We start from the raw sequence: 17,572 nt of genomic DNA on the forward strand, positions 1-17,572 counted from the left end.
TTTCAAAGGGGGATTCAGATGTGCAAGAGAGATGGTGTGAGGGCTGTGTAGGTCCCTTCAGTTTCTAGAAATAACCACTCTGGGTGAACTAGCCTTTATTTCCCCCACCCCCCCACACAGCTATTCACTGTGTGCTTATCTTTGTTGGCTTTTCACCTTTCGGTATTGCCCCCACCCTCCTGCATGATGTTTATGTTGCACAATTTCTGTGAGGGTATGTTTTCTTCTACCCCCCGCCCCCCACAAAAAGGAATCACAAGAGTCAGAGTCACAACTGAAAATCCACTGCTTACAGAATGTTAGCTCAGGTGCAGCTGCACCAAGGGCTGGAGCAGCTTGCTGTGCAAATCAGTGTGTCCCAGCTGGAATTCAGCATAAACATTGCATTCTGCTAGCAGACAGTACTGATAAGATTACTCTTTGTATGTATCGAGTGGAAAATAACAGGGATACCTATCCGTTAACACTTGCGTAAATTTTATTGCTGGTAAGGTAACGGTGTCCAGATAGTTGGCATAGACTGAGGTTTGGCAAGCTATGGCCCACATGGCAGCAGCTTGTTTTTTCAAATCCGCAGTTTTGTTGGAACACAGGATCATGCTTATTCTCTATTGCCCACAGTTGCCTTTTGGGCTGCAGTAGTGCCGAGTATTTGTGATGGACTCTGTGGTCCACGGCCTGAAGCGTTACCATCTGGCCCTTCACAGAAAATGTGCCAACTCCTGGCACAGGTTAGATGTACTGTGTCTACAAATCCTTGCCTCCCCCCCTCCCATTTTCTTTTCTGTGGGGCTTGAATTTACAGCTAACTAATCCTAGAAAGTACAGAATTTCATAGTGGTCAGTTTGCCTCTGGATTTCCTCCCACTCAGATTAAGTTCACCAAGAAGGCACATTCACAAATTGGGCCATACATACAGAAAGAACTGTGTTTCATATGCCTCATTGTAGTTAATCATTTATCATATATGGTGCCCCCATTCTTTTCCTTCTTTTCAGGGATAACCATTTTAAAATTTAGCCATTCTCAGGTATCCAAAATGTTAGAACTCATGTTTCCTAATTATGACTTTACCTAATTTTAATACATCTCCCCACTCTGTAGCATGAAAGCAGCCGTAGACAATATGGAAACAAATGGGCAGGACTGTGTTCCAGTAAAACGTCATTTACAAAAACAGATAGCAGCCTGGAATCAGCCCATGGGCTATAGTATGCCATCCCCACTCTACATTATACATACAAGAACAAGAGGATTTGAGGTGTTCCATTAAAGCAAACATTAAGGGTAATTTTTACTCAACAATTCGTGTGATACAGGGGCGCCTTGGTGGCTCAGAATGTTAAGCGTCTGCCTTCGGCTCAGGTCATGATCCCAGGGTCCTGGGATCGAGCCCCACATCGGGCTTCCTGCTCAGCGGGAGCCTGCTTCTCCCTCTCCCGCTCCCGCTGCTTGTGTTCCCTCTCTCACTGTGTCTCTCTCAAATAAATAAATAAAAGTCTTAAAACACACAATTCGTGTGATACAGTAACAGTAGCACGCTGTGCTTAGTCAGCCCTCCAAAGTGGCTTGTGATCTATGCATTATGTACATGACTTAAAAGTCATCTAAATGTTGGCTCGAGTTCTTGGTAGAGTGATAGCATTTTCATGGGGCATGTTATTACCATCCTTTAGAGGATCCTCTTCCTTGCCATAGTTTTCCTTTATTTATTTATTTTTTTGATACAGTTGACAGAGTGTTACATTAGTCTCAGGTGTACAGCATAGTGATTTGACAAGCCTTTATGTTATGCTATGTTCACCACAAGTGTAGCTGCCATCTGTCACCATACAATGCCATTACGCTACCATTGACTGTATTCCCTGCACGGTACCTTTTATCCCCATGACTTATTCCTGTTTAGATTACTACAGCTTTGAAGTGTTATCTTGAAATCTGGGATTGTGATACCTCCAGCTTTGTTCTTTCTCAAGATTGCTTTGGCTATTTGGGGTCTTTTGTGGTTCCATACAAATTTTATTTTATTTATTATTTAAAGATGTATTTATTTGCTAGAGAGAGAGGGAGAGGGAGCGCAGGAGCGGGAGGGAAGGCTAGAGGGAGAGGAAGTGAGGGAATCTGAAGCAGACTCTGTGCTGAGCCCAGAGCCCAGGACTCAGATCTCACAACCCTGAGATCATGACCTGAGCTGAAACCAAGAGTCGGGGCACTTAACCGATTGTGCCACCCAGGCACCCCCCCCATATGAATTTTAGTATTATTTGTTCTAGTTCTATAAAAAATACTGTTGCTATTAATAGGGTTTGCACTGAATCTGTAGATTGCTTTGGTTAGCATGGACATTTGAACTATTAATTTTTTCAATACATGAGCACGGAATATGCTTCTGTGTGTTTGTGTCATCTTCAATTTTTTTTTTATCAACATTTCGTAGTTTTGAGAGTATAGGTTTTTCACCTCCCTGGTTACGTTTATTCCTAGGTGTTTTATTATTTTGGATGCAGTTGTAAATGGGATTGTTTCCTTAATTTCTCTTTCTGCTATTTTGTAATTAGTGTATAGAAATGGAACCAATTTCTGTGTTGCTAGAGCTTTCAGTATTATGTTGAATAAAAGTAGAGAGAGTGGATGTCCTTGTCTTGTTCCTAATGTCAGAGGAAAAGCTCTGAGCTTTTCACCATTGAGTATGATGTTAGCTGTGGGTTTCTCATAGATGGCTTTATTTATGTCGAGATATGTTCTCTCTGAACCCACTTCATTGAGAGTGTTTAATGGATGTTGAATTTTGTCAAGTGCTTTTTCTGCATTTATTGAGATGCTCTTAGGATTTTTATCCTTCGTTTAGTTAATGGTGGTGTATCACATTGACTTTGCAGATATTGAACCATCCTTGCATCCCTGGAATAAATGCCACTTGATCGTGGTTAATGATTCTTTAGTGTACTGTTGAATGTGGTTTGCTATTGGCCTGTAGTTTTCTTTTTTTTGTAGCTTCTCTGTCTGGTTTTGGTACAGTAGGTTTTTCTTTGCATGACTTGGAATATTTATTTCATTTTTTTTCTTATCCTTACATTATCAGCTCTAGTGTTTACCTTCTTCACCAGCGTATGTTTTCTATGCTACTTAGGCCCATAAGTGAGTCTAATACAGAGATTACTTTAGATGTAATCACTGTCCTATTCTAAGGTCAAGGTAGGAGGCTGTGATTTTGATAATTTGCTGTGTCAAAACCTAAATTTCTCATTCAGGATAGGAGGCATTAATCTTTCCAATGATATCTAAAAATGTGATCCTGACAAAGGAACAGGTCTCTCAGTCGGGTAAGTGATTATTTTGATGTGGAAGTGAATATTTTTTTGACCTTTTGTTGTATGTATTATATTTAATAGCTTTCTTAACAATGACCCTACCTTGCATTTCCAGAAGAAAATCTTTTACTTTTCAAGGATTTTGAATTAGGTTTCCTAAATTTGCTACTTTTAATGTTAGTCTCTATTTTATTTTTTTACTACTTTGTTTCTGTGTTCAACAGTTGGAGTGGCAGGCAGTCTTTGTCAGTTGTTGAAGTTAGGATCATTAATGAAATCTTGTTGCCGTATCTTTTCCGTTTAGCAGATCTCAAACGTGTTCCACACCATTAAATAGACTTTCATAACATCTCTTTTAAAATGGCACATAATATGCCACTGCATTAATGTAAAATTTTAATTCTTATCTAATATTTGGGCTCTTGTTCAGTTACTGCTCTTTTAATATTGTACAAATAATGATGTGAACCTCTCTGTAGATAATCTCTGCACGTATCCATATTTGTTTACCAAGGTTGAATTAAATGTTCACTCCCTAGCCTAGTAATGTATGAACATGCCTATTTTGTCATATCCTCACCAATATGCTATTATATAGTTTTTTAAAAAAAATCGACCAATTGCAAAGGTGAAAAGTGGTCTTCCTTGATGTTCTAGTTTTTATTTCTTTGATTTCCTAGTGAGAAAGAACAGTTAAAAATCTTACTGGGGACTTTTTTTTTTATTTTCTTTTTTCACACAGATTTTGAATCTACCATAGGTTGTAGCTCTTTTCCCCAATTTGGTGTGGAAGTTGTTTTTTATTCTATTTTATTTATTTTTATCCAAGTATAATTAAACATACAGTGTTATTAGTTTTGGGTATACAATATAATGACTCAGCAATTCTGTACATTACTCAGTGCTCCTCATGGAGCACTCTCTTAATCTCTTAATCTCTTAATCTCCTTCACACATTTCACCCATATCCCCACCCGCCTCCCCTATGGCAACCACCAGTTTTGTTCTCTATATTTGTAAGAGTGTTTAGTGTTTTTGTTGTTTGTCCACTCTCACTACTTTTATTCAGTGTAGTACTGGAAGTCCTAGCCACCACAGCAGTCAGCCAAGAAAAAGAAATAAAAAGCATCCAAATTGGTAAAGACACAGTTAAACTGTCACAGTTTGCGGATGACCTATTATACATGGAAAAAAAACAACCCTAAAGTCTTCACCAAAAATCTATCTGAATGAATGAATGTAGTAAAGCTGCAGCAGGAGTTTGTGGGTCTTCATGTTAGGATTGTGCCATTTATGTAACAGAGCTACTCTTTCTGCTTAGCTTTTGTGTCTTATTTCTCCCATTACATATTGGCTTGCCTGTTCGTTTTATCTTTTTTAATCCTTCTCACATTTGTAGCTTATTCATCAGTTCTGCTTACTTCAGGCTTCACCTTCATCGTTTAAGGTTTACTTGCCTGTGGCCCTCATGGCCTCACCTCTGCATCGCGTTGGCTTGCTGTGTGTTCTCTCAGTTTCAGTTCCCTTTGCTACTATGATGATTTTAAGAGCCCACTTCTAATACTGAGAGCACAAATTTTATTAGGCCTGACTTAGCTTAGTTATTTATATATATAATGCCCATAGCAGCAGTTTGTGGGTCTTCACTGTAGTGTTCTGCAATTAATAGGATTATTATACTCTGTCTCTGCTTTTTTTTTTTTTAACTCTGTTTCATTTCTTCCGGCTTCTAATGCATCCATTAACAACTGGCTTCTCCATCCTTTATTTCAGAGGTTTCAATTGCAAATGCCTGCGGGGTCCAGATGGGGTAAATGCATAATATGGTTCTGATTTTTATTTTCTCCCTTTTTCTTCAGATGCTGCTTAGGGGTTTTGGCAGGGAGCTTTTCTTTTGTTTATCTACTTTGGATAGAGACCTTGGAAAAGAGATTTCTCTACTCTTAAAAACAAGAGTGCAAATTGGATGGTAAGAGCAGCTGATGCTTCTGAGAGGATTAGTAGGGAGTGTTTGGGATTGGTGTTCCATGGAACATGCACCTTTGATACAAAGAGCAAGGCCATGATTCCTTGGCTCTTGATTGTTACCCAGTGGGAAACCTGCCCAATATTGACAGGACTTTCAGCTCTCTACAAGGAGCCTGATTTTGAGCTGTTAGTTTGCTTTTTTTAAGATTTTATTTAATTATTCATGAGAGGGAGAGAGGCAGAGGCAGAGGGAGAAGCAGGCTCCCCGTGGAGCAGGGAGCCCGACATGGGGCTCGATCCCAGGGACCCCGGGATCCTGACCTGAGCCGAAGGCAGACGCTTAACCGACTGAGCCACCCAGGCACCCCTGTTAGTTTACTTTTTAAAAAAAATTCCACAGTCCAACACAGCATGTTTATAAATGTTTTTATGACCTCATAGCATCTGCTTCTTCATAATTTTGGCTTATTCGTAGTGTTACCTTCTTCACATGTGGTATTGAGAAATGGGTGTGTAGCCCTACCCATTCAATTTAACCTGGAGGTTGGCAGTTTCCCTTAGGTAGTGTTTAAAACTAGGTCACAGTTTTGAATGGAATTGTATAGATTAGACTAGGATAGATTAGGAAAGAATAGATCTGACAAAGGGTAAGTACTCTGTGAAATTTAAGACACTGAGTGAAACATTGTGAGCAAACTGGCATCCTCTGGTCTGGATCCACACCTCTAGACCCACATAATATTTCCTAAAACTCTGGTGGTTGTCGGGCTGGGGTGGGCGGAGGTAATGGGGAGTTGTTTAATGGGTATAGAATTTCAGTTTTGCAAAATGAAAAAGTTCTGGAGATTGGTTACTCAACAATGTGAATATACTTAACACTACTGAACCTAAAAGTGGTTGAGATGGTATTAAAAAAATCGAACAAGAATAGTCCGTTAAACAGAAAATTTACACAGTCATCAGAATATCCTTGGGTATGTTAAATATAACACCTTCAAATTTTAAGAGTTTCGTGACCATCCTTCCATTTCTGTATATCAAGGGTCTGTTCATAAACTGTGGCCCACCACTTCTTTTTTTTAACAGCCTGTGAGTGAAGATGTTTACATTTTTTAATGGTTGGGAAAAAATCAAAAGGAGGATAGTATTTCGTGACATGTGAAATAGACAAAAACTCAAATTTCACATTTATTGGAACATAGCACCACATTGATGTATGTATTGTTTATGCCTGTTTTATGCTACAGTGGCAGAAGAGAGTAGTTGTGACAGAAACCATATGGCCTGCAAAGCCTAAATTATTTACTACCTGGCCGTGAACAGGAAAACTTTGAGGTCGCTCTGTTGCAATAGTTACCAGATCCCTCACAAGGACCATCTTTGATGGCTTTAAATGCCTAATTAGCAGTTTTGTTATGGACTACTAGGTAGGGACTGTTATTCTATTCTAATATGTGGGGGAGAATCTCACTTCCTTTTTCCCAAATGTGACTCCCTAACGAATTCTGGAAAACTCACATTCTTGGTGAACTTCAGTTGTGGCTGGAATCCTGTTAGCAATTTCCGGTATTGTTGGCTCCTTTGTTTTCAAGAAACAGACTTCTCTTGGGCCATCCAAGCAATCTGGACCACCCACAGCTATGCATGGCCAGCCTCTAAGATAGACCGGTATCTCCTGTGAATTCAAATACAGAAAACCCTATATTCTAATAAAGACAGTTTAAAAAATAAAATTCAGTTTCCCCTCTGAGGAAAATGTTTTGAGGATTAGAAATGGTGGTTCCAAGACTGATCTGGGAATGTTGGCAACAGGGGTTTGTATCCTACATCTAGTATGTCACCTTTAATATCTTTTTTTAAAATACAAACTGGATATAGTTAATGTATAAACACAATGCTTTGATATACATTGTGAAATGATTACTATAGTCAGATGCCAAACAAACTTCTCACTTAGTTAAAATTTTCTGTGTGTGTGAGGAAAGCACCTGAAATCTACTCTCAGCACATTTTCAGTATTCAGTACAGAATTAATTGTAGATACCATTTCATACATTGTGTCTTAATTCCTCTTTATCTCTGCTTTTTTCTTTTTTTGTCTCTGCTTCCTCATATTTATTCAAGCTTTAGTTTACCTCCTTGCTTTGTATTCTGCCTCCTCATAAATTTTCAATTACTCATCATTAAACCTTGCTTATCTCTCTGCTGTCCTTGGCTGTATCTCATGTTTCCCAATTCTGTCCTTCATGGTTCAACTCCCTTGGCTATGGGCCTCACTCTCTTTGCATTCCACAAACTTCATTGTTCAGTGCAAGAATTTCAGTGTCTTAGCTCACGCCTGCTTGGGTAGTCACTTTCTGAGTCATGAAATAACACAGCACTTGGGTAGTGTATTCTACACCTGGTACATTCTACCTTGGATGACAGGACAGGTGATATTCTAAAATTTATTGCTGTCTATAGGACTGCCTTTTCTCCAGAACTACCTGTGGCTGGGACAGTTTACCTTAGATGGGACTATGAGTGTGGCTACCGTTTAATTCAGATGTGTTTGTATTACATTTTTACATCTTGACCTCTAAGTAAATAATGCTCCTCATTTCATATATTCATTTCTAAAGATGCTCTGTCTATACTTTTGCAACTTGTACTTAAGTATAAATGTTGGAGAGTAACTAAGTCAAGCCAGATACCGTAGTCTGAAGTAATGTCATAAAGCTACTTTTAAAATTTACTTTCCAATTTCAGAAGCACTCACCTATCATTGATCTTCCTTGGCCACTTGAATTTTTGTCTGTCGTTGTGATTGTGTCACAACTTATGTTCATTGGGTGTGTGGTCCTGCGACAATAACTTTGCCACGGTTCGAGGCTCTTAAAACATTCCAGCCAGGGTTGTGGTGGGTGTATCTACTCTCTGTCCCACCACCAGGTAATAACCAGGTCTAAATATTTCACATTCCTGCCAGAGTTCTGTTCATGTAGCCCAACTCCATACTGTTTTCTAAATTACATAGGATTTCTGGTTTCAAGAAATAATACACAGGCTTAGGTCAAGAAACAGGCGTTTATCACATAGATACACATAGTGAGGAAAATAGGGATTTCATAGGAATCTCAAGAACAGAGTGGCATGGAAATTCATCTATGGTGGCTCTAGGGACTTAAGCACATGGACTTAGTGGACCCTTTCCACTGTGCCATTGACTTGATTCAGCTTTCTGTTCTCCTGTCTTATCTACATTTTCCCTCATTCATCTTCCCTATGCCTGGCTTTGCCCTTACCTTGTCTTTGGTGACGCTTTTAGCTTCAGATTTCACCGTTAATTACTTGTTCTCATGGTTTCTTCTCAAATTTCAAAGAGTTTGAGCGCATCTAATTGGCTTAGTTTATCTTTATTTGTGCAGTGCTTTTTCATGCTTAGACAGTTCCTAAGCTGCTGGCAGTGTATGGATTGATCCCACCAGCTGTACTCAGTGGAGAGGGTATAATACTGGATGATGTGAAACAAAACCTGATCATAAAGGGCTGTGCTACAGCTTGACAATAAACAGGTCTTTAGAAGGAAATGGGCGGGGGCACCTGGGTGGCTTAGTCAGTTAAGCGTCCGACTCTTGGTTTCGGCTCAGGTCGTGATCTCAGGGTCGTGAGATGGAACCCCGCATCAGGCTCTGCGCTCAGCAGGGAGTCTGCTTGCGATTCCCTCTCTCCCCCTCTGTCTCTTCCCACCACGCACGCACTCTCTCAAATAAATCTTTTTTTTTTTTTAAAGAAGGAAATGGGTATATGTTTGGGAGGAACCAGAACTGCCACATTTGGTCCGATGATTCTCAGATTTGTGAATCTATTATCTATCCATGTTATTCCATGCCTGTTGGAATGGTAAACTGAGAACCATGCCTAGCCATAATAGAGACAAAATCATGCTTTCCAGTGTCAGCACCTCATGGTTATATCAGAATTCGTACATCATTGTCAGAAGAGAAACTGTCAAACCCTACTTGCTTATTTCTTTGAAGTTGCTGTAATACCAGCCACTACCGATTGCCTCAGAGCTTTACCCTAAATGGGTGCATGTCTGAGTCACAAAGGCAATTGCATAACTAGTGGCTTTGCCACAGTATAAGCTGGACTTCTAAAAAACGTTTCATCCTGGTTTGTGGCGGGGATTGTGTGTGATTTTCACACAACAGTCATACCCTAACAATTTCAAATGTTTCTTTTTCTGCTGAGGGTCTGTTTCATGCAACTATATACCTGATACTAATTTCTATACTAATTTGATTCTTTTGGTCCCAAGAAATGAAGAATCACTCAGCCTGCCACGTTAATAGGGGTTTATTTTATGTAAACATGTGGAACATGGTGGAGGATGGGGATTTAGTGGGACTCTAAATGAACAATATTAAATGTGGGAACTAACTAGATTCAAGCAGCCCTGAGGTACCTTAACGGCAGTACGTTTGGATAATTATTCTTGTGCTTCACCATTGACATCACTTGGCCGCCTCTACATTTGCTGTTTCCCCTAGCTTAGTGGTTTTCTGTCACGGTTGCACTTTAGAATTAACTGGGGGACTTTAAAAATAAACCAGAGCAAGATGTTGTGATTTAATTGGCCTTGAGTGGCCCCAGGCACCTGCATTTTTAAAACTCCTCACTCTTCATTCTTCTTTTGTGATCAGCTGGCTTCCCCAACCTTTATTTCTCTACCTTCTGTGTCCTTGTGGTACTCATGGATTGTAGTACCTCATAAATTTGCCTTCTCTTGTCCTTCATGAACTCCCTTAGAGAAGAGGCTATGGATATGACAGCATCATTGAAGTGTCTACTACAAGGGTTGCCAAACATTTTCTGTAGAAGTCCCAGATAGTTCATACTTTGGGCTCGTGGGCCACACAGTCTCTTCTGCAACCATTCACTTGAAGAAACAACCACAGACAATGAATACAAAATCTGTTAGCAGCCAGATTTGACCCATTGGCTCTAGTTTGCTGACCCCTAATCTATGCCCTTCTTGTTTATAGTAAAACTTATTTATTCTTTCTCAATATTTTCTTAGCTACTATTCCCTAATTTGTTATTAACTGAATTTAAGAAGTATTTTGTAGGGGCACCTGGGTGACTCAGTCAGTTAAGCGGCTGACTCTTGGTTTCAGCTCAGGTCATGATCTCAGGGTCCTGGGATTGAGCCCCGCGTCGGGCTCCTTGCTCAGTGGGGAGTCTGCTTGAGGATTCTCTCTCTCCCTCTGCCTCTCCCCCTGCTTGCATGCTCTCTCTCACTCTCTCGTTCTCTCTCCCACAAATAAATCTATTACAAGAATTATTTTGTAAAATTCTGCTTTGTCTAAAAAATTCACTTGGAGGTATTGTAATAGCATTTGATTTGGACGTTCATTTGGTCAGAATTAACATGTTTGCAACATTTCTTCTCCCCTTCTAAAAACATTTTATTTAACTCTTTTTATATCCTAATAATCATAATTTTCATCATGTCGCTCTCCAATATTTCTTATGTCATTCCTTAGTTATTTCATGCCTTATATAGCCAAAATTAGATTGTTTTCTATTAATTTTAATAAGTGGTTATTTTTCCTAGCTTATTTCAAAATGGAAGTGCTATTATTGTTCCTGGTTATAAAGTGAAGAGGTACTTATAAACAATTCAGATAACACAGGATATAAAAAAACATAGTCAAGATAAGCTATAATCCCATCATTCAACTAAAACCATCGTTAAACCTCTGGTATATAAACTTCCTGAATGTGAGGCTGTCTTTGTCTAATGTTATTGAGCATTTATTTTATCTAATTATGCCACCTGTTCAAATTCTGTACCGGTTAAGCAATTTTATGATATAATTTGGCTACAGGAAAAGAATGTTCTTCATGTGGAAACAAGTATTCTGGTTGCATTGATGGGTATGTTTACAGTCTTGTAAATTAAGAAATTTGCGTGTTGAAGATTATTTACTTCTTCTTATATGTCAGTTGTGGTGAATGCCCTTGTAATTTATTTTTACACTTGACTCATCATTTCCTTACCCACTAATTTTTAGTCACAGAAGCTGCAGTGAATTCTCTCATGGCCCTGAGTATGCTTTGTTCCCATGGAGAAGAACCTAACTGGAGACTGATAGTGTGGACATGTTTCTGGCATCAGGGATGAGGGTAAGTATGCATTTGGAAGTATTAAGAGAAGATAATGTGATAATAAAAATCAACGGCTGTCGTTTGTTAGGAGAAACTCCCTCATTTTCTAACTGAACCTAGAGAATTACTTTAGACAGTTTAGAGAAAGCATATATATCTCTGAGGCACGGTTGCTGGAAGTTAGCTACAATGGGCCACCAAAGGATTTTTACACTCCTTGAAGTCATCCAAGTAGAGAAAATTGCTTGAACTTTTTTTTAAATTTAAAATAAGAATGACTCTTTTTATCTGGAACTTGATAGTAATGTCACTAATTAAAATATTACAACTGAGACCAACAGCTTAATATCTAAAAAGAACTTCTGCATCACTAAAGAAAAGTATCTTGCTGGGAAAAGTTAAGGAAACAAATGTACCACCTTTTTTTTTTCTTTTCTTCTTCTTCTTTTTGGTTTTTTTTGGGGGGTTTTTGTTTGTTTGTTTTTTAGGAAGATGCCCTCTCAAAACAAAACAAAATGATTTGCCTAGCTAGGAAGATGCATTTCTAGGCACAGTGAGCCACCCTTATCCGTTAGGGAAAGTTTTCTACCGGCGTAGGGAACCGTTTGCCTGTACAGTTCCCAGATGCCAGCCAAGGCCAGCCTTGCAAAGCAGGCCTCTCTGAGGATAGTAGTCTTAGGCTTCCTTATGTTAACTTTTTTCTGTGTACATGAGTTGAATGTATAATAAAAGGTCGAAATTAGAGCAGTCTGTGATTGATCACATTCAGACCCTGTTTAAGGGAAGAGAGGGTGGGCCACTTCGGTAAGAGTGAGTTTAAATACATGATTTCTGTTCTGTTTGGGGCATGTGAAAAAATTTGAGAGTGTCTGTTTGGGACACTTGTATGTCAAAGTGTGGTCTAAGCTTATGTGTAAAATATTTTTCACAAAATCTTTGATACGCTAGCTATTCTTTCGCTTCCTTTTTTCCCCATGCTATGGTGACAGTTAACCGTGAAAAGTGTGTTAATTTTAAAATTCCTGTGTCATTCCTTCCCCACACGTTAATTTGGAATTTGACATTCAAGGAACCATTCTTTAAGAAATAAGTCTAAGGGAATGAAATTTTTGTTCTGTGGTCTCACATGAATTTAATTAGAAAACTGAAAGTTAGTTTAAAATAAACAGGCCTTTCCATTTGACAAGATTTAAAAACAGATTAACTGGCTATCTGGACATAATTCAATTTAGGTAATCCTATTTTTGCCCATTATCAGAAATTAAAGGAATTGCTGTAACCTCTTTCATGCATTTTCCAGATACAGTTAAAAATGTTGAGGGGCACGTGGGTGGCTCAGTTGGTTAAACATCCAGCTCTTGGTTTTGGCTCAGGTCATGATCTCGAGGTCCTGGGATTGAGCCTGCTTGTCTCCCCCTCTCTCAGCCCCTCCTCCCCCCATACTGTTTCTCGCTCTCTTGCTCTCTCAAATAAATAAATAAATCTTTTTAAAAATGTTGAAGTCTGCACACCAAAATGTTCACGTTAGTTATCTTTTGAGGCAGGTTTAGCTAAGTAATTGTTATTTGGGGGGAGGGGTGTTTTGGTTTCCTTGATTTTCTTTTTCTTAATGAAAATATACTATGTTGAGAAAAAGTGAATAATTTACTTAATTTGGTAGTTTAACAAAGTATTCTGACACCACCTGGCTGTCCTGCAATTCAGTTCACTTCTGAGGCTAACTACGCCAAGTTAATGCCACATCCCACAAGTTAAGGGGCAGAGCCTTCCTGAAAACTGCCCTCCCTTCTGCAAGTCTTAGGTCCATCTGTATTTCTGACTAACTAGCTAAATTCAGGGGTTCCCATGACCATCTCAAGTTTTGTTAATTTGCTAGAACAATTTCCATAACTCCCTGAAAGCACTATACTTAGTTTCAATATAAAGGATACAGCTCAGGAACAGCCAAATGAAAAAGATACACAGGACAAAATCTTGGGGGGATCTTAGATAAGGAGCTTCTATACTCTCTCGCCTTGGACTCCAGTAACCTTGCCTTTTTGGCACATCAGTGTGTTTACCAATCAGGAAACTCCTTGAGGTGTGGGTGTCCAGAGTTTTATCGGGGGCCTTACTATATTGTTGGCCACTTGATTAAGTTCAGTCTCCAGCCCTTCTTCTCTCCTTAGAGGTCTAGGGGCTGGGGCTGAAAGTTCCAGCCTTCTAATCCTATGCTTGGTCTCTCTGACATGGCCATCCCTTCTCCGTGGAAACTATCTTAGGGCCCACCTTGAGTCATCTTGTCAGCATAAACTCAGGTGTGGTCAAAAGGGGCTTTTTTTTTTTTTTAAAGATTTTATTTATTTGAGAGAGAGAGAATGAGAGACAGAGAGCACGAGAGGGAAGAGGGCAGAGGGAGAAGCAGACCCCCTGCTGAGCAGGGAGCCCGATGTGGGACTCGATCCCGGGACTCCAGGATCATGACCTGAGCCGAAGGCAGTCGCTTAACCAACTGAGCCACCCAGGCGCCCGGGCTTCTTATGAATAACTAAAGAAAACTCCTTTTCTCTCGGTGGTTTTTTGGAGTTCTACGCTACCAACAGGGGACAAAACCCAGATTTATTACACAGTTTTATATTTTGCCTCTGGTTTTGTAAGGTTTTTGTTATGAGGAGCAAAAGTGATAGATCCAATGAGGGGATCATGATTTGCAAGGCTACAGAGGATAGTGGGCAGTAAGGGAGGTAGGGATTTTGGTGGAAATCCGTCAAAGGAACTGGTGAGTGGCTATGCCTCTGGGATGAGAACTAGAAAGCCATCGGGAAATGGAGGCTTCTGGAAAAACCCTCTGTGTTTCTTTATTGGCCATATTTGGTCTGCATTTCTGCTCTGTCATCACCTTGCCTCTGATTGTTTTTGTTCCCTCCTTCTATGTCCTTCTTCACCCTAGAGCTTTTGCTGACTCATAGGTTTTTTTTTTAATTAATTGTATTTTTTTATTTTAATCCAGGATAATTAACATATAGTATTATATGAGTTTCAAGTGTACCATATCATGATTCAACAACTCTATATATTCATTACTCAGTGCTCATCAAGATAAGTGTACGCTTAATCCCCTTCACTTATTTCATCCATCCCCCACCCACCTCCCTTCTGGTAACTATCAGTTTGTTCTCTATAGTTTAAAGAGTGTTTTTTGTCTGTCTCTTTTTTCTTCCCTTTTCATTTGTTTTGTTTCTTAAATTCCACATATGAGTGAAATTGTATGGTATTCGTCTTTCTCTGACTTATTTTACTTAGCATTATACTCTCTGGCTCCATCCACATTGTTGCAAATAGCAAGATTTCATTCTTTTTTATGGCTGAATAATATTCCTTTGTCTATATATACAACATCTTCTTTATTCATCTATAGATGGACAATTGGGCTGTTTCCATAATTTGGCTATTGTAAATATGCTGCAGTAAACATAGGGGTACATATATCCTCTGGAATTAGTGTTTTCATATTCTTTGGGTAAGTACCCAGTAGTGCAATTACTAGATCATAGGGTAATTCTATTTTTAATTTTTTGAAGAACCTCCATACTGTTTTCCAGAGCAGCTGCACCAGTTTGCATTCCCACCAGCAGTGCATGAGGATTCCTTTTTCTCCACATCTTTGCCAACACTGTTTCTTGTGTTTTTGATTTTAGCCATTCTGACAGGTTTGAGGTGATATCTCATTGTAGTTTTGATTTGCATTTCCCTGATGATGTGTGGTGTTGAGCATCTTTTCACTTGTCTGTTGGCCATCTGGATATCTTTGGAGAAATGTGTGTTCATGTTTTCTGCCCGTTTTCTGATTGGATTAGTGTGTGTGTGTGTGTGTTGAGTTGTAGAAGTTCTTTATATATTTTGGATTCTAACCCTTTATCAGGTGCATTTCTATACACTAATAATGAAGCAGCAGAAACAAGAATTAAGAAAACAGTCCCATTTACAACTGCACCCAAAATAATAAACACCTAGGAATAAACGTAACCAGGGAGGTGAAAGACCTATACTCTGAAAACTATAAAACACTGACGAAAGAAATTGAAGACGACACAAACAACTGGAAAGATACTCCATACTCATGGATTGGAAGAACATATATTGTTAAAGTGTCCATACTACCCAAAGTAACGTACAGGTTCAGCCCTTATCAAAATGCCACCAGCATTTTTCACAGAGCTAGAACAAACAATCCTAAAATTTGCATGGGACCCCAAAAGACCCTGAATAGCCAAAGTGCTTTAATCTTGAAAAAGAAAAAGCTGTGGGATGCCTGGGTGGCTCAGAGGGTTAAGCGTCTGCCTTCGGCTCAGGTCATGATCCCAGGGTCCTGGGATCGAGCCCTGCATCGGGCTCCCTGCTGAGCAGAGAGCCTGCTTCTCCCTCTCCCTCTGCTGCTCCCCCTGCTTGTACTCTCTCTCTAAAATTTAAAAAAAAAAAAAAATCTTAAAAAAAAAAAAAAAGCTGTGGAGAGGTATCACAATTCCAGAGTTTCAAGTTATACTATCAAGCTGTAGTGATCAAAACAGTATGGTACTGACACAAAAATAGACACATAGTTCAGTGGGACAGGATAGAAAGCCCAGAAACAAACCCACGATTATATGGTCAATTAACCTTCAACCAAGGAGGCAAGAATATGTAGTGGGAAAAAGTCTCTTCAACAAATGGTGCTGGGAAAACCGGACAGCTACATGCAAAAGAATGAAACTGGACCACTTTCTTACACCATACACAAAAATGAACTCAAAATGGATTAAGGCCCTAAATGTGAGACCTCAAACCATAAAAATCCTGGAATAGAGCTCAAGCAGTAATTTCTCTAACATCGGCCATAGCAACATTTTTCTAAGTATGTCTCCTCGGGCAAGGAAAGCAAAAGCAAAAATAAATGATTGGGACTATATCACAATAAAAAGCCTCTGCAGAGCAAAGGAAACAATTAAAACTAAAAGACAGCCTACTGAATGGGAGAAGATAATTTTCAAATGACATATCCAATGAAGGGTTAGTATCCAAAATGCTTACTCATGGTTTCTGCTTCCTCATGAACTAGATCCAGTTCTAGTTCTTACTTGGCTATGCATATTTAAAACTTGAGTGTTTAGGAATTGTCAGCCTTTCATCCTGACTGGCTCTTTCCTAGGCTAGTCAGCTGGGGGTTGGGAGTAGTAGTCTTGGGCTCAGAAGACAGACAGACTTCCCTTAGGATCCAAGGGAAGACAGGCTTATTACAATGGAAATCACTTCTAAAACAACATTAAAATGTTTCTCTTTAAAGAGTACTTAAAACATTAAGGATATTAAGGGTATCAGTCCTTTTCGTAATACCAAAAGCAAAATCCTTTTTTTTTTTTTTTTTAAGATACTATTTATTTGAGAGAGAGGGAGAGCTTGGGTCGCGCGCACAAGCAGGGTGGAGGGGCAGAGGGAGAGGATGAAGCAGGCTCCCTGCTGAGCAGGGAGCATCACGTGGGGCCCGATCCCAAGACCCTGGGATTATGACCTGAGCCAAAGGCAGACGCTTAACCACTTAAACCGACTGAGCCACCTAGGCACCCCAAAGCAAAATTCTTAATACAAAAGATTGGTAAATGTCTTGACATAAAATTTAATCAAGTTTAAGGTACTTAAATAAGTGACTTTGGATTTATTTTTAGAAAGGAATTCTAAATGCCAAGACTGACTAAGTCAGTATGTTTGCTTATATATTTTTTCTTATTCCAAAGTCTTCTAATATTTAATCTTTTTTTTTAAAGATTTTATTTATTTATTTGACAGAGACATAGCAAGAGAGGGAACACAAGCAGGGGGAGTGGGAGAGGGAGAAGCAGGCTTCCCGCAGAGCAGGGAGCCCGATGTGGGGCTCGATCCCAGGACCCTGGGACCATGACCTGAGCTGAAGGCAGACGCTTAACGACTGAGCCACCCAGGTGCCCCCTAATATTTAATCTTTTTTTTAAGTGAAAAGGATTTGCTTTTTTCTCTCAATTGTATAATTATTCCTTTTGTTAATTAATCCATCCTTTGCTCACTGATTTATAAATGCACCTTTATCTTTTTAGGTCTTCAAACATAGAAGCCATAATAAAAGATTCATAAATGCAGCTATATAAATAAA

The 17,572-nt window shown here is 39.3% G+C and overlaps 1 long non-coding RNA gene across 3 annotated transcripts in view; it reads left to right on the forward strand.

Annotated features, from left to right (window-relative positions):
* Positions 1-17,572, forward strand: part of LOC110570553 — a 56,588-nt gene that overhangs the window by 13,074 nt on the left and 25,942 nt on the right. For all 3 annotated transcript variants that reach the window (XR_002479736.1, XR_002479740.2, XR_002479738.1), the window contains one exon: positions 11,340-11,451. This is a non-coding gene — a long non-coding RNA (uncharacterized LOC110570553). The remainder of the gene's footprint in view (positions 1-11,339; positions 11,452-17,572) is intronic.

The sequence above is a fragment of the Neomonachus schauinslandi genome, chromosome X, assembly GCF_002201575.2.
Source record: "Neomonachus schauinslandi chromosome X, ASM220157v2, whole genome shotgun sequence".
Classification (NCBI taxonomy): domain Eukaryota; kingdom Metazoa; phylum Chordata; class Mammalia; order Carnivora; family Phocidae; genus Neomonachus; species Neomonachus schauinslandi.